The sequence below is a fragment of the Nerophis ophidion genome, linkage group LG15 (genome assembly GCF_033978795.1).
Source record: "Nerophis ophidion isolate RoL-2023_Sa linkage group LG15, RoL_Noph_v1.0, whole genome shotgun sequence".
Classification (NCBI taxonomy): Eukaryota; Metazoa; Chordata; class Actinopteri; order Syngnathiformes; family Syngnathidae; genus Nerophis; species Nerophis ophidion.
Genome location: NC_084625.1, coordinates 14963082 through 14988027, shown reverse-complemented (window position 1 = coordinate 14988027; position 24946 = coordinate 14963082). Strand labels below are relative to the sequence as shown.

General features: G+C 40.2%; 1 protein-coding gene across 1 annotated transcript in view; it reads right to left on the bottom strand.

Annotated features, from left to right (window-relative positions):
• LOC133569300 (cadherin-18) overlaps positions 1-24946 on the bottom strand; it is a 257158-nt gene that overhangs the window by 140227 nt on the left and 91985 nt on the right. The window lies entirely within an intron of this gene.

Sequence of the window (24946 nt, the reverse complement as noted above, 5' to 3'; positions counted from 1 at the left end):
TGTTGTACTCGACTCTGCTCAAGGTCTTTAATTCGAGGTCTCTCCCAAATAAATCGAGGAGCGCTATTGATCTGACACAGGAGCAAAACTGCACTGCAAAAACTGAAATGTGATTAAATCCTCTGAACTCGAGGCCAAAGTTATTAAGTCAAAGGGAAAAATCGTTCACAGTCCCAATGTAAGACAAGAACACACATTCTAAATCATACTCCATTTACTTCTTGTAACCTAAATATGAACCAAGTATCAGCGATATTGTTGTTTAGGTATTTATTTTCAACATGTTATATATATTGTTTGCCTTGTATTTTAACTGCACCGAACAGAGGAGCCAGCTGTAATTTTTCCATGCTCATTCCATAGGCGCTAACGCCGAGGAACTACTTTTGGCGGTGTCGTGATCACAGAGCGTTAACGAGCTTATGCTGCTGTATTGACGTACAGTATAGAGCAGTAGTTCTCAACCTTTTTTCAGTGATGTACCCCCTGTGAACATTTTTTTAATTCAAGTACCTCCTAATCAGAGCAAAGCATTTTTAGTTGAAAAAAAAAAAGAGATAAATAAGTAAAATACAGCACTATGTCATCAGTTTCTGATTTATTAAATTGTATAACAGTGCAAAATATTGCTCATTTGTAGTGGTCTTTCTTGAACTATTTGGGAAAAAAAGACATAAAAATAACTACAAACTTGTTGAAAAATAAACATTTCAACGATTCAACTATAAATAAAAATGTCTACACATAGAAGTAATCATCAACTTAAAGTGCCCTCTTTGGGGATTGTAATAGAGATCCATTTGAATTCATTAACTTAATTCTAAACATTTCTTCACCAAAAAAAATATTTATGGAACATGTCCACCAAAAAATCTAGCTGTCAACACTGAATATTGCATTGTTGCATTTCTTTTCACAGTTTATGAACTTACATTCATATGTTGTTGAAATATTATTCAATAAATATATTTATAAAGGATTTTAAATTGTTGCTATTTTTAGAATACATTTTAATTTTTAATCATTTGAGAACCACTGGTATAGAGTATGGCAAATATGCCGCTGTGTGCTTAAAATGAGTAAAATATGTAAATATTAATCATTATAAATGCACCTCTTACTATATGTATATATATATATATATATATATATATATATATATATATATATACTTTCATAGTATCGTGTTAGACCCGCTCGACATCCATTGCTTACATAAATAAATGTATATATGTATATATATATGTGTATATATGTATATATATATGTATATATATGTATGTATGTATGTATATGAATGTATATATATTCATATGTATGTATATACAGTATGTATACGTATATATTTATGTATGTATATACATTATATATATATATATATATATATATATATATATATATATATATATATATATATATATATATATATATATATATATATATATACAAGTCGCCACCTCATCACGGGGCATACATATATATATATATATACTTTCACAGTATCGTGTTGGACCCGCTCGACATCCATTGCTTATATATATATATATATATACATATATATATATATATATATATATATATATATAAATGTATATATGTATATATGTATATATATATATATAAATGTATATATGTATATATGTATATATATTCATATGTATGTATATACAGTATGTATATATTTATGTATGTATATACATTATATATATGTATATTAATGTGTATATATATATACATATATATATATATATATATATATATATATATATATATATATATATATATATATATATATATATCTATCCATCCACCCCTTCCGGAGTCGCTGGCGCCTATATCAGCTGCGTTTTGGGCAGAAGGAAGGGTACACACTGGACAAGTCGCCACCTCATCACGGGGCATATATACTTAGAATACTTATTATGTATATATATATATATATATATATATATGTATATATATATATATATATATATATATATATATATATATATATATATATATATATATATATATATATATATATGTCTTGATTGGATTATCCAGAGAATATTGCTCGATACCGTGGTAGAGCGCAATTTATTTATTATATATCATCCAGATCTATCATCCCTCAACAAGCGCAGTGAAATCATTTCAACATGCCGCCACAGACGGAAACACCTCCTAGGCAACACATGAGCCAATCACCACATCCTACGCCTGCCTGTACCCACCCACTCTGTGCCGTATATAAACCATTGTATGTGAATGCTTCCATTAAAATCTCCTGATGATTGAGGAAACCCCTCATGAAACAGTTCTGTAGAGATGAAGTAGTCTTGTGATTTTTCCCACACCTACATATATATATATATATATATATATATATATAAATATATATAAATATATATATATATATATATGTATGTATGTATCTATACACACATACATATACATGTTTGTGTGTGTATATATATATATATATATATATATATATATATATATATATATATATATATATATATATATATATATATATATATATATATATATATATATAATGGATTCATAATAAGTATTCTAATTCCAATGATTATTAGAATTGAATATTGAGAGCATTTGGAAATTCAACTCCTACTTTGTTTACCTTTGTGACGGCGTCCTTAAGGTTTTGAAATCTTCAGAAATATCAAGCTACTAAAATGTGCCAAAACATGGATAAGTGTGGAGAGATTTTTGCATTTGTCCACGTCGTAGGTTTAAATGGGTGTAATTTAGAATTTCTTTTAATGTTATCCACAAAGGCCAGTGTGCAATTTGTTATGTTTGACCATGTTTTGTTGGCAGTTTGTGCCGCTTGATTTTTGTTCTTCTTCACTAGGAAAGGTTGTTTGGATTGGGTCATAAAGGTAAATGCTGTGCATGTGGTGTCTAGAAAGTACACTCCGTGGTCACTGGCCTGTGTCAATCACGTTGTCCAGAAGTTGGTGACAAATAAGCACCTGTCATACCACCAGGTGCATAAATTATGCATGTAAACACCTTTCTTAGCCAGGTTGATTGTTGCACTTGTGCCGTCTCGCGGGCCAAATTGAGGACGCCAGCAATTTGCATTTGGCCCTTGGGCTGTAGTATCGACCACATTTCAATACTGTACTTGGTATTGTTACTGTTGATATTTTTTTGAGCTGACCAGTCTTGTTTACATTCAAGAGTTCTGTATTCTCCTACGGTGTGCAGTGTTGCATATTTAGTTATTCCTTGTCCTCTAGTCCTTCATGATAATAATACTTTAATAATGTATTTCCCTTAGTTTTTTACTTCTAAAAAACATTAAATTACTTGCACGTTTGATTTAAATAAAATAAGTATAACCTGATTGTAGCTGAGATAGGCGCCACCGCCCCCCGCGACCCCGAAAGGGAATAAGCGGTAGAAAATGGATGGATGGATGGAAGTATAACAATAGTTTTTAATACAAGCATTTTTTTTTTCGAATGGGACATGGAGTGCTCAAAATAAAATGTAGGGCCCCAGGGTTGACCTTGTCCGCACCCCAAACATAAAAACATAAGACGAGTCCAAACATTAAAAATATCCTTTTTTCAGATTACTATAGTAATACTCCACATATCATTTATTGTTACCACCCTGAGGCAATGTGTGCAAATTCTTGGTTTGGTGCACACAGGAGCCGACACCCTCAGGTGCTGTATGTCCTTATATGGGCAACCTGAAGAAATGTAAATGAGCTGTTGTGAGTTTAAAGCTGAGGAGGAACCTGATTCAGGAAGACAGGTGCCAAAAATAGGCAGAAATGACAGGGGTCTTTGGTATAAGGTTGGAAAAAAAATAGATCAATGATAACGTACGACAGGGCTGCTCCTAGCTAATTTGGGGCCCGAAGCAGAATTCTGTCCCGAGACCCCCTTTTCCTCTTGAATTTTATTAAATGCATTTTATGGACCTGTCAACAAATAGCAAATATATAAAGTAGTTCAACTTTCTGCCTTGACTTCCTTATGCGGATTGATACTAAAATATCAATAACACCGATACTGTCAGGCTTGCCACTGACAGTTTGTTTTAGTTTTTCCTCTGTGTGTTTTTTATTTCCTCTTATTTTGCTTCAGCTTCCTGTTCGTCTCCCTGAGTGCTTTGTTTCCCCTCAGCTGTGGCTAATTGGCACTTGGCCACACCTTAAGTCAATCAGCCAGCTCCTATTTTACCTCCTTTATTCCTCTAGTCAGTGCTGGATTATTGTCGCTCTTGTGTCGTTGCTACCTGTCGTGATTTGTCGATATCATCATTACAGCTACTACCTGTCGTGCTACTATTTGTCCTTGTCGTCGTAGCGGTAAGCTGTTCCTGTTAGCTATTTGTAGTTTGTTTTCTCCTAGCTTTTTGGTTTCGTGTTTTCTTGTTAGCCATTAGCTGTTTCCAGTTTTTCTGTTTCCTGCTTGATATCTGTTAGCTTCCACGCAAGGCCTTTTGTTTGTTATCCGCCCACGTGCGCGCTTTGGGTTTGCACCCTTTGTTTGGTTTTGTTCTAGTTGTTTATATTAAAACCATGTTACTTCACTCCATGCCTGCCTCCTTCTCTGCATCTCGGGGTTCGTCAACAACAAACTTTGACAGATACCAGATCTTTATGCTCTAATATCGATTCTCAAATAAAAAAATCAATACATTTGATAGTTTAGTTATTTGATGAACAAACAGTGTTAACTAATTAAATCGTTGAGATCTTATCTAAAACATAATTAGCGGGAACTACTTTTTATTTTGCCGTGGTAAGAATGTAGTGCCCAAGTGCATGTATTTCTGCCTGTGAATTTATATTGTTTGAAGATGACAGTTCAAATACACTACCAGTTGTTTTAAAATATTTACCAGACACATTGGATATATTTGCACGAAGTATTGGAATCGGATCGGTATCACTGGTACCGGCCTGAATTTGACACGGTATAGGATCTAAAATAAAATCGGTGGTATCGCACATCACTACCATTGAGGACCAAACCCTGATCAGTGCATTAACGCTGCGCACTATAAGGACAGTGACGGTCTTATTTTTCATTTACCGTATTTTCCGTACCATAGGGCGCACCGGATTATAAAGCACACTGCCGATGAATGGTCTATCTTCGATCTTTCTTCATATATAAGTGCACTCGATTATAGGGTGCATTAAAGTAGTCATATTATTATATTTATTTTCTAAATTTAAAACACTTCCTTGTGGCCTACATAACATGTATTGGTGGTTCTTTGGTCAAAACACCTTCGGCAGCGTCTTCACCCCGTTGTCTTTGTTGTAGCGGTGTAGCGTGCAAGGACAGGATTCGAAGAAGGGTCAAAAGATGGAGCTAACTAAAGTTCCTTGGTTGAATAATGTCCACTCACGACACCGGTATGTTTTAGCGCAGGGATAGGGAATCTATGGCTTTAGAGCCGGATGTGACTCTTTTGATGACTGCATCTGGCTCTCAGATAAATCTTAGCTGACAGATAAATCTTAGCTGACATTACTTAACACGATAAGTAATGAATAATTCCGCTGGTAATCGCAGTGTTAATAACATTCAACATATATAACATTCTCATGCATTTTAATCCATCCATCCGTTTTCTACCGCACCTGTTCTACAAGTATTTTATTAATGATTGGTTTGCTTAAAAATAACAATGTTATTAAAAGATGATAGACTTAATATACTATAAAAATGTTGGTCTTACTTATAAATGTATGTATTTAGTTGTATTCAGTGTTAAAAAAAAAATATTGTATAGCTCTCATGGAAATACTTTTTAAAATATTTGGCTTTCATGGCTCTCTCAGCCAAAAATGTTCCCGACCCCTGTTTTAGCGCTTTCATGGCGAGTTTAATGACAGATATAAGTAAGAACTTTACACTACTTTATATTAGAAATGGCAACAGCCGAGGATGAATGTCCTATAACAAGAAGATAGAGAAAAAGAAGAATCTTATCGACTACGGTGACTACAAAGGCAGACGCGCAAAATTTTTCAGTATTTATGCAGATCCCAAATACAGATCAGCAGGTAGCAGTAGGTAAGAAAAGTTGCTTTTGCATAATATTGCGAAACAAAACGCCAAATAATATCCCTTACCTTGTACACACACCATAATAATACTCGTATGTTTAATGCACCGACAATCCATCAAACGGTGTGGCTTCATAGCTTACCAAAGTCGTACTAAAACATTTTCATGGATTTTTGAGCGCCGTGTGTAATGTTCTAAATTTTCAATGGAAAATACAAAATGTTGGTGATGTTAAGTCTTATTTTGCAATCTACACATATCTCTTATGTTTGACTGCCATCCACTAGTCACAATTATCCTTACACCGTGTACCAAATAAAATGTATTCAAGGTCGGTAAGCAAAACCAGAATTAGACGCACCGGGTTATAAGGGGCACTGTTGACTTTTGAGGGAAAAAAAAGGATTTTAAGTGCGCGTTATAGTCCGGAAAATATGGTACTCATGTAAAAAAAAAAAAAATTTACTGTATGTACACTATATTGCCAAAAGTATTCCGCCACCCATCCACAGGTGTATAAAATCAAGCTCTTAGGCATGGAGACTGTTTCTTCAAACATTTGTGAAAGAAAGGGCTACTCTCAGTAATTTCCAGTGTGGAACTGCAATAGGATGCCACCTGTGCAACAAATCCAGTTGTGAAATATCCTCGCTCCTAAATATATAATATAATATAAGTACATTTCGGACTGCATTGTGCCGGATGTGAAATTTGGTTGAGGAGGAATTATGGTGTGGGACTTGGCTCCTTAGTTCCAGTTAAAGGAACTTTAAATGCTCCAGGATACCAAAATATTTCGGACAATTCCATGCTCCCAACCTTATAGGAACAGTTTGGAGTTGGCCCCTTCCTCTTCCAACACAACTGTGCACCAGTGCACAAAGCAAAGCCCATTAAGACATGGTATGGTGTGGATTGACTTGACTGGCCTGCACAGAGTCCTGACTTGAACTCGATAGAACACCTTTGGGATGAATTAGAAGGGAGACTGAGAGCCAGGCCTTCACCACCAACATCAGTGTGTGACCGCACCAATGCGCTTTTGGAAGAATGGTCAAAAACTCCTATAAACACACCACCTTGTGGACAGCCTTTCCAGAAGAGTTGAAGCTGTAATAGCTGCAAAAGGTCGTATTGAACCCATGGGTTAGGGATGGGATGGCACTTCAAGTTCATTTTTGAGTCAAGGCAGGTAAAAAGAAAAAATGGTGATGCAATAAGAGTGGGAGGAAGCAGCAAAGTGTTCGGGATAAGTTTGCAGTAAAATTTCACATGAACGGTCCCATTATTCAGTAATTGACATTTTACATGCGCCTAATCACACGACGTTTGTACGCACAACGTACAAAAAACACGTAAAAGGATTCTCTTGATATCCTGGAGACATTCCGACGCCTTGCTGTCTGAGCTTGCAGCTTACACCGCCAACCAACACTTTTTGTGCGCTAACAATTCTGACATTTACGTGACCTCACACACCAGAGCCGTGCCCGTTGTCTGGATCATAGCGATGAAGATCAAGCATCCGCCTCTGCACCTCCGACGACATCTAAACTCAGACATCAACATCGCTTCATCGTCCTGGCTCACGCGTCGGGAGGCGCCTCGGGGGATTAGGGGAAGGGAGAACGACGCAGCTCTTAATTCCTACCAGGAGGAATCCGACTTTAATTCTGATTGTTTTGTAAACACTTCAGTGTCATTGACAGCAGCTTTATTGTTGTCCATTCTTAACATGTACAAGACACATAAGAACTGAAATTATATTTTCGGCACAGTCCCACTAAGAGCAGACATACGTTACAAGGGGACAAGACGGGACCGGCAACGGATCAGCCACCTACGGCTGTCCTTAAAAAAAGGTGAAAAAAGGTGACATTGGGAAAGGGGGAGAGTAAAAAAAATATCAGTCTAAGGCTGGACCCTCTGGAGGGGTCCAGACTGAGTCGGAGGAAAAAACCTCACATAGAATGGCACACATACACATGGTACATGTAATCACAACAACTCTCAACAGAGGGGGAGGGAGTTGGGGCCCTGGAGGCCGACTGCGGCTATAAAGCGCTACTCAGCCATCCACAACCCCGGAGGAATTAAACAGTGGTGAAGGCGTTCATTTGGGGAGGGGCGTGTGCGTGCATGTATGCCCAATTAACTTGGGTGAGATGTTGAAATGTTTTTGTGGACTGGGGCCGATCTCAAAGTTCGACACCAGGTGTTGTTGAAAACAAGGAAGGTCAAAAGCGTCCATCTTTGAGGAGTCCTCGGGGGAGTTCTTCAGAATAGACTGTTCCTGATTGCATCAAGGCCATTCAAGGGAGTCAAATCCATCCATCCATCCATCCATCCATTTTCTACCGCTTATTCCCTTTCGGGGTCGCGGGGGGCGCTGGCGTCTATCTCAGCTACAATCGGGCGGAAGGCAGGGTACACCCTGGACAAGTCGCCACCTCATCGCAGGGCCAACACAGATAGACAGACAACTTTCACACTCGCATTCACACACTAGGGCCAATTTAGTGTTGCCAATCAACGTATCCCCAGGTGCATGTCTTTGGAAGTGGGAGGAAGCCGGAGTACCCGGAGGGAACCCACGCATTCACGGGGAAAACATGCAAACTCCACACAGAAAGATCCCGAGCCTGGATTTGAACCCAATCGTAGATTAAAATGTTGTTTTTCTTCGAGCAGTCCAAACAATGACTTGCCTGTTCTGAGTCCTTGCTGGATCTCTCAAATTCAATTTAATTATTCCTTCTGAGCAAACTTCTCCAAGATGAGATCCATTGTGCGATGGACTAGACGTGCTTAAATGAACAGTGGTCCCAATTTGGCAGCCGTTCTTCAGAACAAATGTTGTTCTTCGGCCCAGTTACGAAGTTTTAAGGAGATTTTTGTATCCACCAATGTTTTCTTGGCTGGGATTAGTTCGTAGTTAAGAACGAAACCTACAAGTGCTCCAGAGCACTCTTAGGGTGGCCTTTTTTTCTTAAGTGTGACAAGTTCCGTTAATTCTATTGTCTAAGATTAAATTAATATCCACACACACATACTGCAAGATGGCAAGATGCCGCAGATCGTGCCCTGGGGAGGGAGCGCATATTTCACGACCATGTACGAAGTAATGCGGACGTTGTATCGATCCATTGTGGTGAAGAACGAGCTGAGCCGGAAGGCAAAGCTCTCAATTTACCGGTCGATCTACGTTCCCATCCTCACCTATGGTCATGAGCTTTGGGTCATGACCATAGATCAAGGACAAGATCATGGGTACAAGCGGCCGAAATGAGTTTCGTCCACCGGGTGGCGGGACTCTCCCTTAGAGATAGTGTGAGAAGCTCTGTCATCCGGGAGGAGCTCAAAGTAAAGCCGCTGCTCCTCCACATCGAGAAGAGCCAGATGAAGTGGTTCGGGGATCTGGTCAGGATGCCACCCGAACGCCTCCCTAGGGAGGTGTTTAGGGCACGTTCAACCGGTAGGAGGCCACGGGGAAGACCCAGTACATGTTGGGAAGACTATGTCTCCCGGCTGGCTTGGGAACGCCTCGGGATCCCCCGAGAAGAGCTGGACGAAGTGGCTGGTCAGAGGGAAGTCTGGGCTTCCCTGCTTAGGCTGCTGCCCCGGCGACCCGACCTCGGATAAGCAGAAGAAAATGGATGGATGGATGGATGAATGGATGTACGAAGTGATGGATATTTATTTGAACGCTTTAAGCTACTGAGAGCTGTCCCCCCTTTCTTAAACTTAGGTTTTCACATTATGTATTTCCCCTACGGGATAATACGAATTTCTCTTCTGTAATCTGTGTTTTCTCTGCGTGTGTGAGGTTCGACTTTTCCACCGGATTTGTGCTCTTATATGGGGAATTAAGGGCGTTTACCTATGCAAATTAAGGAATTAAGGGTGTTTACATATGCATATTGGGGAAATAAGGGCGGGTTTATATCCAAATTATGAGAGACACAGCATTTTAACAACAGCAGGTTGGAACAATTTGGTCGTTTAAGAACACGTCATGGATTTGAATGGACTCCTCTTAGAAAAGTAAGGAAGTTATTGCTGAATGGGGCCCAATGTCGGTGGCATTTTCTCGCCGTATCTTGGCCGCGAGGCGACTGAGCACACCTTAACCCTAACGAGGTTTCGAGGCAAGTCTTCGGAGGCCGGAAGATAAACATCGGCCCCGGCGGATAAAGAATTATTGCGGCGCGGATTAAAAAAAACTTGATTCTTCCTCACTCTTGAAAGCCACTCAGGAGGCGGAAAGCAAAGCGCAAAGATGGCGTGACGGACGCTGGATGAGACCGTAATTAGGACTTTTAGTGCCGAGCAAGCCCGAGCGCCTCTCGGCCCAAACAACACGAACCCCTCAGAGGCCCAATCACCTGTGGAGATAGAAAATAAAAAGACTAGAGGGTGCTAGGGGCAGAGATCTATGAGGCGCCCCAAGGCTACGGAGGCGGTTCTTTTATTAAATCCAGCACAGAAACCATCAAACATGTCCACTTTATGGCTACTCTTAAATGCTTCTCTCGACACTTCACATTCCTTTTCACCTCGCAACAAGCCTTCATTTTTGCACGATCTTCATCAAAATGGTCATAGATCGTTTTTGAAGCAAGAACCTTGAAAACCATTGAAAAAAATTCTTATTTCCTCACCGATACGATACCAAGTAAACTTGCTATCGTCGATGGCATCGTAACAGACAGGGAAGGGCGAGTTTCCAGAACAGTTAGGGGCAGTTTGTTTTCGGTACTTTTACGAGTACTTATCCTGAAGGCGTTGTGGCCGAGATGCCTCTATTGTGAAAAGTCAATGAACTCAGGAAATGACTTAAGGCCCTGTTTACACTTCACACCAATTCTGATTGATTTTGCCATCAAATGATACAGCTCAGATTTTTTTTGCCGGTCTAAGCGCTCCAAAGTACTTTTAATCTGATCTCTTCACCAGAGATTTGGGCCACAACAGCAGGAAGTCCCAATCCAATTGGAATCGGATCCTTTCAAATGTGACCTGAATGCCACTTTTTACTTTTTACATTACACCATTTATTCTCAAACTTTGTTAGTTTTTCGGTGTTAGAATAGAATAGAATATACTTTATTGTCATTCTATTTGCATATAACGAGATTACGCTTACGATAATACATCATAATATGATAATAGCTTCAATTTAGAGGCAACTTTTTTTTTAATCAATTCTGCCGCTACTTTAACTTACAACAACATTCTTTTTTGTATTGTTTTTGTTTCGTAAAATCACCAAAATGTCACCGTGGAGTTACTGAGTCTGTTTATCGGACTGGAGAGCTGGCTTCGGCAGCTAGCGGGTCCATGACGATGACTTCTGTTTTGTTCGATCAGCCGTTTTACTGCCATGTGACATGCACCGTTTGGAAACAATTAATGTATGTAAATAAACATTTACAAAATATGTCGTACCAATTGAGTTAAAATGTATGCAGCTTATAGTTTGGTACTGTCAGGCTTGTCCCTAAAAGTTTGGCCATGTCTTAGTTTTTCCTCTGCATTTGTCTTTGTTACCTGTGTTTAGTTCCTGTCAGCACTCTTATTTTAGTTCTGTTTCCTGTTTGTCTCCCTGAGTGCTGTGTCCCCTCAGCTGTGGCTGATTGGCACCTGGCCACACCTGGTGTCAATCAGCCAGGAAAATATTTTGACCTGTTTTCTCCTCCAGTCAGTGCTGGATTAATGTCTTGTTTATGTCACCACTACCTGTCTTGTCGTTGTAGCTGTGTCTACTTCTGGAACACTTCAGAGGAACACTGCAGAGAACACCACAGTGTATATGTTTCTTTGACTTTTTATTCATAGCTGTATGTAGAAGTGGCTGGTTGTATCCGCTGCTTTAATGTCTTTAATGTACTTTGTCTTCTTTGATGTTTGATGTTTTCCTCTTACACATATGTGAGAGGGACGTGTACTATGGCTATGAGTTGTTGTTGTTTTTTTCCCTTGGCCTCAGTCTGGACCCCTTCTCCAGGGCCCAGGATTAGACCGATTATTTTATTTTATTTTATGTTAATCTTCAATTTTTTCTCCCATTCCCCCCCACTTGTTTACCTGTATCTCACCTTTTTTGTAAGTGGCGCTGGAAGCCGGCAGACCCGTCAGCGATCCTGTTCTGTCTCCCTGTAATGTTTGTCTGAACTTGAATGGGATTGTGCTGAAGGAACTCTCCTGAAGGAATAAATAAAGTACTATCTAATCTAATCTAATCTAATCTAATCTTCTGTTCACTCTGCTCATGCCATAGTTCCTTCGTGTCAGGGTAAGTGTTTTTGTTCATAACCAAGTTTGTTCTCCGCCTTGTGCGTGCCTTTTGTTAGTACCATTTTGTTTGTTCTTGTTTTAGTGTTTAAATTAAATCATGTTTCCTTATTCAATGCCTGCCACCGTCCCTGCATGTTGGGGTTTGTCACAAACTCAATGTGACAGGTACGGCTAATATACGTAAAATTATTTATTTATTCTAAAATTTGGTGGGTGCGGCTTAAACATTGTACCCTGGAAAATAGGGTTTATCCATTCATACATTATAATCACCCTAATTTTTAAGGTGTCACATTTTTTTAATTTGCAAAGTAGTACTAGTAGCAACTTTAGTCAACTTCCTTTGTTGTCACTTTATCGAGCTGCAAATGAAAATGTGACAAATATCACATTTTCCTTGTAACTTTAACAGTCAGCTAGTAAAAAATCGGATTTCGAAAAAAAAATCCAAATTGTTCCACTTTGGCCTGCAGCGTAAACGTAGTCCGTCAGGACCCGATGGTCCCAAAGTACCCCACCTTTGCCCCAAGGGTCACATAGTCCCAAGGTCTCAAAGTAATCTAAAACAGACTTAGCCTTAAATGTACCACACTCCAAAAATATACCCAACGAGTCCAGGGAGTGCATTTTGGACCCGTTTGGTGACGCAATTTATCAGAGGGATAATTGGGGCTCTTTTGAGGCCTTTCCAAACCCCTCCAGGGGCTAAATTCAGACCTTGTGGATAAACAATAGGCTAGAGTTTGGTATGGTAAGCAGACGACAAGAGTATCTTATAACTGTACCATGAATACCAAATTCAAAAATAACAAAGCGATGGACCCTGGTTTTCAGAAAGAAAGACTTGGCCTTAAGATCACTCGAGTTCTTTTTGTACACATGTAAAGCAACACAGTGTGCTTGTATCGCGGTCTTTGTTAGCGGTGTACCCCAGCATGCAGGGACGGCAGGCGAAGTGCAGGTCTTTATTTGGCATGGTGAGAGAAGAACATCAACAAAGGCGGGCGGAAGAGAAATGCAGAAAGGGCAACCAGGCTTAAGAAGCCAAGCCAAGCAAACGGTGTTAGAAGCATCCTGATTGGCATCCACGGACAGGTGGGGGAGCCAGAGCTCACACCAGAGGAGCAATGGTCAATGGAGGCATACCTCAAGTGGAGTAACAAATAGAAAATAATATACAATACAGGAACTATTTTTAACTGTCTTATGAAATCAACAACAGGGGACATGCCCAGACGAGAGTGGTTTTTCTCCATTGTGGTGCGAAACAGCTGTTAACCCGTGTGTAATGTTCATATTGTTGTTACTCAGCCAGCGTTTGTGGGTCAACAGATGTTTACCTTATCACAATAAACATCTGTTCAGTATTTTAACATAAAAGTGTTTGATTGTGAGACGTCAAAAGCCACAAAATGCAACGGGTCCATCAGACCCACAAACGCTGGCTGAGTAACAACAATATGAATGTTGCACGGAAAATTTCTCTGCCAGTTTCTGCATCCCACAGGGATTCTTCTTTTGTGTTTCTGCACCTGCGCTTCCCACACAAGATTGCAACATTGTTTGTCAACACTGTCTGCTCTCATTTTCTTGCACATTTGACCCTCTGATGTTCTGTGTGCCTACACTCTGTGAGCCAGAGCTCACACCCGAGGAGCAATGGTCAATGGAGGCATACCTCAAGTGGAGTAACAAATGGAAAATAATACACAATTTAGGAACTATTTTTAATTGTCTTATGAGATCAACAATAGGGGACATGCCCAGACGAGAGTGGTTTTGCTCCATTGTGGTGCGAAACAGCTGTTAACCCGTGTGTAATGTTCATATTGTTGTTATTCAGCCAGCGTTTGTGGGTCAACAGATGTTTACCTTATCCTAATAAACAGCTGTTCAGTATTTTAACATAAAAGTGTTTGATTGTGAGGCATTAAAAGCCACAAAATGCAACGGGTCCATCAGACCCACAAACGCTGGCTGAGTAACAACAATATGAATGTTGCACGGAAAATTTCTCTGCCAGTTTCTGCATCCCACAGGGATTCTTCTTTTGTGTTTCTGCACCTGGGCTTCCCACACAAGGTTGCAACATTGTTTGTCAACACTGTCTGCTCTCATTTTCTCGCACATTTGACCCTCTGATGTTCTGTGTACCTACACTCTGTCCTCCTCCTGTCTAGGCCTGCTGTGTGTGTGCGTGTGTGTGTGTGTGTGTGGGGGGGGGGGGGGGGGGGGGGTTAGGGTGGATGTGAGTACACAGAACATCAATTTCCACACTTCTATTTGAAATGTGTAGTGGGGGTGTACGGTGTGTGGTCATTAAATATGTATTCTGATATATGTTCTTCACAGAAAATGAGCCAAAGTCTGTGAGTCTCAGTTTGAAAAATTAATTCATTTTATCATTTTTCTTTTAATAAAATACGAAAACGGGGGTGGGGAGGTTGGGAGAATCCTTTTTTTTTTTTCTTTGTCATGAAAAAGGGAGGATTTTGTCATGAAAAAGGGAGGTTTTTGTGGTTGGTGCACTAATTGTAAGTGTATAATGTGTTTTTATGTTGATTTAATAAAAAAATAAAAAATATATATATATTTTTTATTTCATTTATTTATTTTTTTTAATAAAAATGAATAAAAAATTCTTCTGCGGCCCAGTACCAATCGGGCCACGGCCCGCCCGGTGGTTGGGGACCACCGCCCTAAAGGGAAACCTTTTTAAATGATAGTCAGATCCATTCTGCCATCCATTCTCGAAATTTGGGTTACTTTGTTTACGTGTTTCAAATATTGGTAAAAGAGAAAATACATTTTCTTGAAATGTGAAACATTTGTTATCCTGGCATTAAACATACTGTGATTCTGTATGGTAGCCATCCTTAGTTAACACTGATATATTTTTCCAAAAACAAAATCTGGTTTTAGTGTTCCTTAGGATGACATTTTCATACAGCATGATTATAAAACATCATTACTTTAAAGTATGATTCACATTCAGAATGTTCCATCCTTCTATATATGCTAGTGGGAGTTGCAGACAACTTCATTACTGCTAAATAGCAGTTTTCAGTAATGTCACAAAAGATGCAGGATTTGCTTTAACATTTAAGTGGTGAAACTTCCTATAAGAGGACAGCTGTAGTGCTGTATTCTGAGGATCATGTCATATTTCATTTGAACTTTTTTTTTTTTTTAAATGGTCCTCGGTAGTCACGTACAAATTTGTGTGAATTATGCAAAATTATTGAAATTTAGTCCCCTTGAACCATATTAACTATTTTTTCCCCAGGGTCCCCAGTAAGTATGATCAGCACATTACTTCATCAATCCAGAGATTTAAATTTAAAGACGTGTATAAGCTAACTGGGCAGTGGCAATTTTATCTATTTTTTTTAATGACTCCACTACTTGTAGAAAGGGTGGTCCTCAAAAGTACAACCTGTAGAAAGGTTGGTCCCCACAAGTACAACCTGTATAAAGGGTGGTCCCCACAAGTCCCGAACAAAAACTTGGTCACCATTGCAAAGGATAACCATCGTGTGCGTGTGTGTGACATCGCATCATACTTGCAGTTCATGCAACACAATTGGACCATATTAACTATTTTTCCCCAGGATGTAAGAATGATCAGCTCATTACTTCATAAATCCAGACTGGGCAGTGGCATTTGGGTGGTAGCGGGGAGGTGTATATTGTAGTGTCCCGGAAAAGTTAGTGTGGCAAGGGGTTGTGGGTATGTGTTCTGTTGTGTTTATGTTGTGTTACGGTGCGGATGTTCTGCCGAAATGTGTTTGTCATTCTTGTTTGGTGTGGGTTCACAGTGTGGCGCATATTTGTAACAGTGTTAAAGTTGTTTATACGGCCACCCTCAGTGTGACCTGTATGGCTGTTGAGCGGCATACTGATTGTATTGAGGAAAAGCGGACGTGATGACAGGTTGTAGAGGATGCTAAAGGCAGTGCCTTTAAGGCGAGCCCCCAATACTGTTGTCCGGGTGGAAATCGAGAGAAATTCGGGAGAAAGTTTGCCCGGGAGAATTTTGGGAGGGGCACTGAAATTCGGGAGTCTCCCGGAAAAATCGGGAGGGTTGGCAAGTATGTGCAGATCCTAAATACAAATCAGCAGGTACCATAAGGTAAGAAAAGCTGCTTTTGAATAATATTTCGAACAAAACGCCAGATGATAAATAAATAAAGTCCCTTGAGTGAATAATGTAAATTCACTACACCGGTATGTTTTAGCTCTTTCATGGCGAGTTTACTGACAGATATAAGTAACAATTTTACACTACTTTATATTAGAAATGGCAACAGCAGAGGATGAATGTCCCAGAACAAGAAGATAGAGAATAAGAAGAAGAATATCGACTACTTTGTCTCCACGGACTGCAAAGGTCGACGCACGCAATTTTTCTGAATTTATGCAGATCCCAAATACAGATCAGCAGGCACCAGTAGGTAAGAAAAGTTGCTCTTGCATAATATTGCGAAACAAAACGCCGAATAATATCTCTTACCTTATGCACACACAATAATAATACTCCTTATTTTGTAGCACATCAAGCGGCGTGGCTTCATAGCTTACCAAAGTAGTACTAAAACATTTTGATAGATGTAATGTTCTATATTTTCAATGAAACATGATTGGCAGCACTAAATTGGCCCTAGTGTGTGAATGTGAGTGTGAATGTTGTCTGTCTATCTGTATTGGCGCTGCAATGAGGTTGGCGACTTGTCCAGGGTGTACACCGCATTCCGCCCGAATCCAGCTGAGATAGGCTCTGTCACGCCAAATTCCTTCCCCCCTACAAAAACCTTCCCCCCGGAAGAAATTTGGCGTGACAGCCCCTCTAATGCTCGAAGGACCCCAATGAGGGTAGAAGGACCTTAAAGCAGCCCACACAGCTGCCTGTTACAAAAGCATTATAATTGGCTGATTGTCATGGGTGAAAAATAACGGTGAGGAAAAAATATCAGCATTCCAGCATGCTAATCTTTCAAGCTACTTTTGCTTTGCTAATTTTGCAGCTGTAACCCTTAAGAGTCATATAACTTGGTATTGTCACGCCCTCATTGGGGTCCTTCGGGCATTAGAGGGACTGTCACGCCAAATTTCTTCCGGGGGGAAGGTTTTTGTAGGGGGGAAGGAATTTGGCGCGACAGCTCCAGCAACCCCCCCGCAACCCCAAGAGGAACACGCTGTAGAAAATGGATGGATGGCATAAAAAATGTTGGTGTTGTTTACTTGAGTCATATTGCCATTTTAATTGCGGTCTACACGTATCTCTTATGTTTGACTGCCATCTACTGGGCACACTTTATATTACACCATGCACCAAATAAAATTGCTTCGATGTTGGTAAGCACAACCAGAATTATTCCGTACCGGGTTATAAGGCACACTGTCGAGTTTTGATATCAGGCTTTCCCCTGACAGTTTGTCTATGTTAAGTTTTCCTCTGCATTTGTCTGTTTCCCCTGTGTTTAGTATCTCCTGTCTTTAGTTCCTGTCTAGTGCTCTTATTTTGTCAGCTTCCTGTATTGTTCCCTGAGTGTTGTGTTCCTCCGCAGCTGCGGCTGATTGGCACCTGGCCACACCCTTTGCCAATCAGCCCGCTCCTATTTGTACCCTCTTCGTCTTGTGTCAGTTGCTGGATCATTGTATTGTCATTCGGACTTGTCGTTGCCATATGTTGCTCTTGTCGTGTCTGTGATTCTTTTCAGCTATTACCTGTCATGCTACATTTTGTCCTGGTCGTCGTAGCGGTAAGCTGTTCTTGCTAGCCATTAGTTATTTCCAGTTTTTTTGTTTGCTATCCACTAGCTTCCATGCTAAAGTTCCTTTTTGTTTTCTAGCTTCCAGTGCTAGCTCCCTTAGTTTGTTATTCCGCCCACGTGCGTGCTTCTTGTTTGTTCTTGTTCTATTATTTAAATTAAATCATGTTTTCCCATTCGATGCCTGCCTCCTTCTCTCCATCATGGGGTTCGTCATCAAATAACTCTGACATTTGAAGGGGAAAAAAATATTTTAAGTGTGCCTTTTAGCCCGGAAAATACGGTAAATGTAGCGCAATTAATTTTGGTCAGGAGCAGCGACCCACTGCCTCATTGCTCCCGAGACAGAGTTAAAAGACAGACGAGTTGTCGTTCTCTGACAAGTCAATGCCGGAATCGTCTTGGCAAGCGTCTGACTTTCCCCTCAGCCCCGCCTGCAGACAGGAAGCAGCGCTCAGCCCCCCCACCCCCCCCCCAATCAAAGTTACTTAAGAGCTAAGGCTGCCGGAGCATTAGCACCCGTCATTAGTATTCGTCATTAACGCACTGCAGTCATAAGCGCCAAGCGCTTGCTTCCGCTCCCGCAGTTCCCCAAAAGCAGCAGTTGTGCCCTGACCCCCCCGCCGCCTATTTACTCCCTTAATCAAAGCCGAAAACCCTAAAAGTTGACTGGCGGCGAATTTTTTTTGTCGCACTATGTCAGGGAGGGGAGGGGACAACGGCGGATGATTTATTTATGTTATTAATTTCTGGCCATGCAGAAAATATCCTGACTGCCCGGCAGAATGTCATTAGCTTCCGCGGGAAATGGAGGGGAAAAACATTTTGTTGTTGGTGGTGGTGGCGGTGGTGCTCCTCTAGAAAATAAAGAGGTATGCTCCCCCCCCCCCTCCACGGAGCAACAAAACAAGGGATTGTGTTCCTCCGCTCTCACCAGGTGACTCTATTAAAGTCTAGTGCAGAAGATAAGTGGCGTGCAGCAGCTGGCAATGCATTTCGTTACTGGGCGTGGGCGTTCAAAGGGAACCTGGGGGGGGAGGAGAGGATCTTCAGGTAAAACAAAGCGCGCTCATAATTCCATCATACGTCTTGTGAAAACACCCGACTCCTCAACAATATGTGCATTTCTGACATTTTTTGGAAGACGTTATAGCATACAGACAGTGACTTATGTACAAACCCCGTTTCCATATGAGTTGGGATATTGTGTTAGAGGTAAATAAAAATGGAATACAATGATTTGCAAATCCTTTTCAACCCATATTCAGTTGAATGCACTACAAAGACAAGATATTTGATGTTCAAACTCATAAACTTTATTTTTTTTGCAAATAATAATCAACTTAGAATTTCATGGCTGCAACACGTGCCAAAGTAGTTGGGAAAGGGCATGTTCACCACTGTGTTACATCACCTTTTCTTTTAGCAACACTCAATAAACGTTTGGGAACTGAGGAAACGAATTGTTGAAGCTTTGAAAGTGGTATTCTTTCCCATTCTTGTTTTATGTAGAGCTTCAGTCGTTCAACAGTCCGGGGTCTCCGCTGTCGTATTTTACGCTTCATAATGCACCACACATTTTCGATGGAAGACAGGTCTGGGCTGCAGGCGGGACAGGAAGGTACCCACACACTTTTTTTTACAAAGCCACGCTGTTGGCATTGTCTTGCTGAAATAAGCAGGGGCGCCCATGAAAAAAGACGGCGCTTCGATGGCAGCATATGTTGTTCCAAAACCCGTATGTACCTTTCAGTATTAATGATGCCTTCCCAGATGTGTACGTTACCCATGCCTTGGGCACTAATGCACCCCCATACCATCACAGATGCTGGCTTTTGAACTTTGCGTCGATAACAGTCTGGATGGTTCGCGTCTCCTTTGATCCGGATGATACGATGTCGAATAATTCCAAAAACAATTTGAAATGTGGACTCGTCAGACCACAGAACAGTTTTCCACTTTGCATCAGTCCATCTTAGATGATCTCGGGCCCAGAGATGCCGGCGGCGTTTCTGGATGTTGTTGATAAATTTGCTTTGCATAGTAGAGCTTTAACTTGTACTTACAGATGTAGCGACGAACTGTATTTAGTGACAGTGGTTTTCTGAAGTGTTCCTGAGCCCATGTGGTGATATCCTTTAGAGATTGATGTCGGTTTTTGAAACAGTGCCGTCTGAGGCATTGAAAGTCACGGTCATTCAATGTTGGTTTCCGGCCATGCCGCTTACGTGGAGTGATTTCTCCAGATTCACTGAACCTTTTGATGATATTATGGACCGTAAATGTTGAAATCCTTAAATTTTCTGCAATTGCACTTTGAGAAACGTTGTTCTTAAACTGTTTGACTATTTGCTCACGCAGTTGTGGACAAAGGGGTGTACCTCGCCCCATCCTTTCTTGTGAAAGACTGACAATTTTGGGGGAAGCTGTTTTTATACCCAATCATGGCACCCACCTGTTCCCAATTAGCCTGCACACCTTTGGGATGTTCCAAATAAGTGTTTGATGAGCATTCCTCAACTTTATCAGTATTTATTGCCACCTTTCCCAACTTCTTTGTCACGTGTTGCTGGCATCAAATTCTAAAGTTAATGATTATTTGCCAAAAAATAAATAAAAATGTTTATCAGTTTGAACATCAAATATGTTGTCTTTGTAGCATATTCAACTGAATATGGCTTGAAAATGATTTGCAATTCCGTGTATATTTAAATTTAACACAATTGCCCAACTCATATGGAAACAGGGTTTGTATACATTTAGCAATTCACCGGCGTCCTGACTTTCCAGTCTACATGAATTTAAATATATTCATCAAAACGTCATTTATCCAGGGTAAGGGAACTTGAAACAGATTTGTGTTTGCCAAGCGGACCTAGCAAGGAGGCAGCATTTACATCGAAGAGATGTGTTGAAGTGTGATGAGAATCTCTATGCGCCTTTTATTTACCAACAAAACGTAACGCTATAGATTCACTAGTTTTATAGTTAAACTTTGATTGATTGAACATGTACTTCCTGTTTTATCAATCAATCAATGTTTGCTTACATAGCCCTAAAACGTGAGTTCCTCAAAGGGCTGCACAAGCCACAACGACATCCTTGGCTCAGATCCCACGTCAGGGCAAAGAAAAACTCAACCCAATGGGACAATGAGAAACCTTGGAGGGGATCGCAGATGTGGGACGTCGAGTGGATCTAACATAATAGTGTGAGAGTCCAGTCCATAGTGGATCTAACGTAATAGTGAGAGTCCAGTCCATAGTGGTTCTAACATAATAGTGAGAGTCCAGTCCATAATGGATCTAACATAATAGTGAGAGTCCAGTCCATAGTGGATCTAACGTAATAGTGAGAGTCCAGTCCATAGTGGTTCTAACATAATAGTGAGAGTCCAGTCCATAGTGGTTCTAACATAATAGTGAGAGTCCAGTCCATAGTGGATCCAACGTAATAGTGAGAGTCCAGTCCATAGTTGTTCTAACATAATATTGTGAGAGTCCAGTCCATAGTGGATCTAACAGAATATTGTGAGAGTCCAGTCCATAGTGGATCTAACATAATAGTGAAGTCCAGTCCATAGTGGATCTAACGTAATAGTGAGAGTCCACTCCATAGTGGATCTAACATAATAGTGAGAGTCCAGTCCATAGTGGATCTAACATAATATTGTGAAAGTCCATTCCATAGTGGATCTAATGTAATAGTGAAAGTCCAGTCCATAGTGGATCTAACATCATAGTGAGAGTCCAGTCCATAGTGGATCTAACATAATAGTGAGACACCAGTCCATAGTGGATCTAATATAATAGTGAGAGTCCAGTTCATAGTGGATCTAACATAATAGTGAGAGTCCAGTCCATAATGGATCTAACATAATAGTGAGAGCCCAGTCCATAGTGGATCTAACATAATAGTGTGAGTCCAGTCCATAGTGGATCTAACGTAATTGTGAGAGTCCAGTCTATAGTGGTTCTAACATAATGGTGAGAGTCCAGTCCATAGTGGATCTAAAGTAATAGTGAGAGTCCAGTCCATAGTGGCTCTAACATAATATTGTGAAAGTCCAGTCCATAGTGGATCTAACGTAATTGTGAGAGTCCAGTCCATAGTGGTTCTAACATAATGGTGAGAGTCCAGTCCATAGTGGATCTATAGTAATAGTGAGAGTCCAGTCCATAGTGGCTCTAACATAATATTGTGAAAGTCCAGTCCATAGTGGATCTAACATAATATTGTGAGAGTCCAGTCCATAGTGGATCTAACATATTAGTGAAGTCCAGTCCATAGTGGATCTAGCATAATAGTGAGAGTCCAGTCCATAGTGGATCTAACATAATAGTGTGAGAGTCCAGTCCATAGTGGATCTAATGTAATAGTGAGAGTCCAGTCCATAGTGGTTCTAAAGTAATAGTGAGAGTCCAGTCCATAGTGGATCTAACATAATAGTGTGAGAGTCCAGTCCATAGTGGATCTAATGTAATAGTGAGAGTCCAGTCCATAGTGGTTCTAACATAATAGTGAGAGTCCAGTCCATAATGGAGCTAACATAATAGTGAGAGTCCAGTCCATAGTGGATCTAACGTAATAGTGAAAGTTTGTTTCATAGTGGATCTAACGTAATAGTGAGAGTCCAGTCCATAGTAGAGCCAACATAATAATGAAGTCCAGTCCATAGTGGATCTAACATAATAGTGAGAGTCCAGTCCATAGTGGATCTAACATAATAGTGACAGTCCAGTCCATAGTGGATCTAACGTAATAGTGGGAGTCCAGTCCATAGTGGATCTAACGTAATAGTGGGAGTCCAGTCCATAGTGGATCTAACGTAATAGTGAAAGTTTAATCCATAGTGGATCTAATGTAATAGTGAGAGTCCAGTCCATAGTGGATATAACATAATAGCGAGAGTCCAGTCCATAGTAGAGCCAACATAATAATGAAGTCCAGTCCATCGTGGATCTAATATAATAGTGACAGTCCAGTCCATAGTGGATCTAACGTAATAGTGGGAGTCCAGTCCATAGTAGAGCCAACATAATAATGAAGTCCAGTCCATCGTGGATCTAACATAATAGTGAGAGTCCAGTCCATAGTGGATCTAACATAATAGTGACAGTCCAGTCCATAGTGGATCTATCGTAATAGTGGGAGTCCAGTCCATAGTAGAGCCAACATAATAATGAAGTCCAGTCCATAGTGGATCTAACATAATAGTGACAGTCCAGTCCATAGTGGATCCAACATAATAGTGACAGTCCAGTCCATAGTGGATCTAACGTAATAGTGGGAGTCCAGTCCATAGTGGAACCGACATAATAGAGTCCCGTCCATAGTGGATCTAACATAATAATGAGAGTCCAGTCCATAGTGGATCTAACATAATAGTGAGAGTCCAGTCCATAGTGGATCCAACATAATAGTGAGAGTCCAGTCTATAGTGGATCCAACATAATAATGAGAGTAATTGATTGAAACTATTATTAGTAAATTGTACAATACAGTACATCGATCTATCCATCCATTTACTACCTCTTGTCCCTTTCGGGGTGGGTTGGGGGGGGGGGGGGGGGGGTTCGTCGATGGAGCCTATCTCAGCTGCATTTCGGGCGGAAGGCGGGGTACACCCTGGACAAGTCGCCACCTAATCACAGGGCCAGTACAGTACATATTCCGTACAATTGACCACTAAATGGTAACACCCGAATACGTTTTTCAACTTGTTTAAATCGGGGTCCACGTAAATCAATTCATGGTAATAGTGGGGCCAGCAGGAGATCATCCTGAGCGGAGACGGGTCGGTAGCGCAGAAACGTCCCCAACCGATGCACAGGCGAGTTTTAGTGTTCTAAATCGAAGTAAAACCATATCGTTCCTGCGGGAAATAATTCTTCATTTATCACGCCAAACATTTGTAAATGTTACAATATAACTACAACCATTCTTACTTAATAAACCATCGCTATGTGTGATGTCTGTTAGAGTGTTTTCATGCATATTTGTACACACTATCATAATAAAATAGAATAGACTTTATTGTCATTATATTTGCATATAAAGAGATTAAGGTGCGGTAGTCGGAACAAATATGGGATAAAAATAAATTGCACAATAGGTAATAAAGAAAGGAAAAAATAAAAATAAATAGTAAGCAATCTTGTACAATATACAAAACACTATACAAGATACAAAATACTGTACAACAGTGGTCCCCAACCGTGGCCCGATTGGTACCGGGCCGCAGAAGAATTTTTTATAAAAAAAAAAAAAATTATATATATATTCTTTTTTCATTAAATCAACATAAAAAACACAATATACACTTACAAATAGTGCACCAACCACAAAAAACTCCCCTTTTCATTACAAAAACGTCCCTTTTTCATGACAAAGAAAAAAAAAGGACACCCTCCCCCCGGGCCGCGGGACAAATTATTAAGCGTTGACCGGTCCGCGGATACAAAAAGGTTGGGGACCACTGCTGTACGATAAACAGAGCAAGACAAGTACCGGAGTAAAAAATAACAATCGGTGTCGGATGTATGAAACCAGCATTTCATTACAATTAAAACAATTGAATAAACAGTAAAGTGAAGCGTTTCGATACATTTTAAGCACATAGAAACCTCAAAACATGTTCAGTCTAATTATTTTGACTGGGGGGGTCCAAATCTAGACAAAGAAGTGAATTATATTATATGTCTTATATGAAATATGTCTGAGGGCCGTATATCTATTTTTAGGAACACTAATACAAAACCTCACAATAATGTCTGATTGAATGCTGAAAAAATTTTGACAGACCGCCTTAAAAAAAACGGA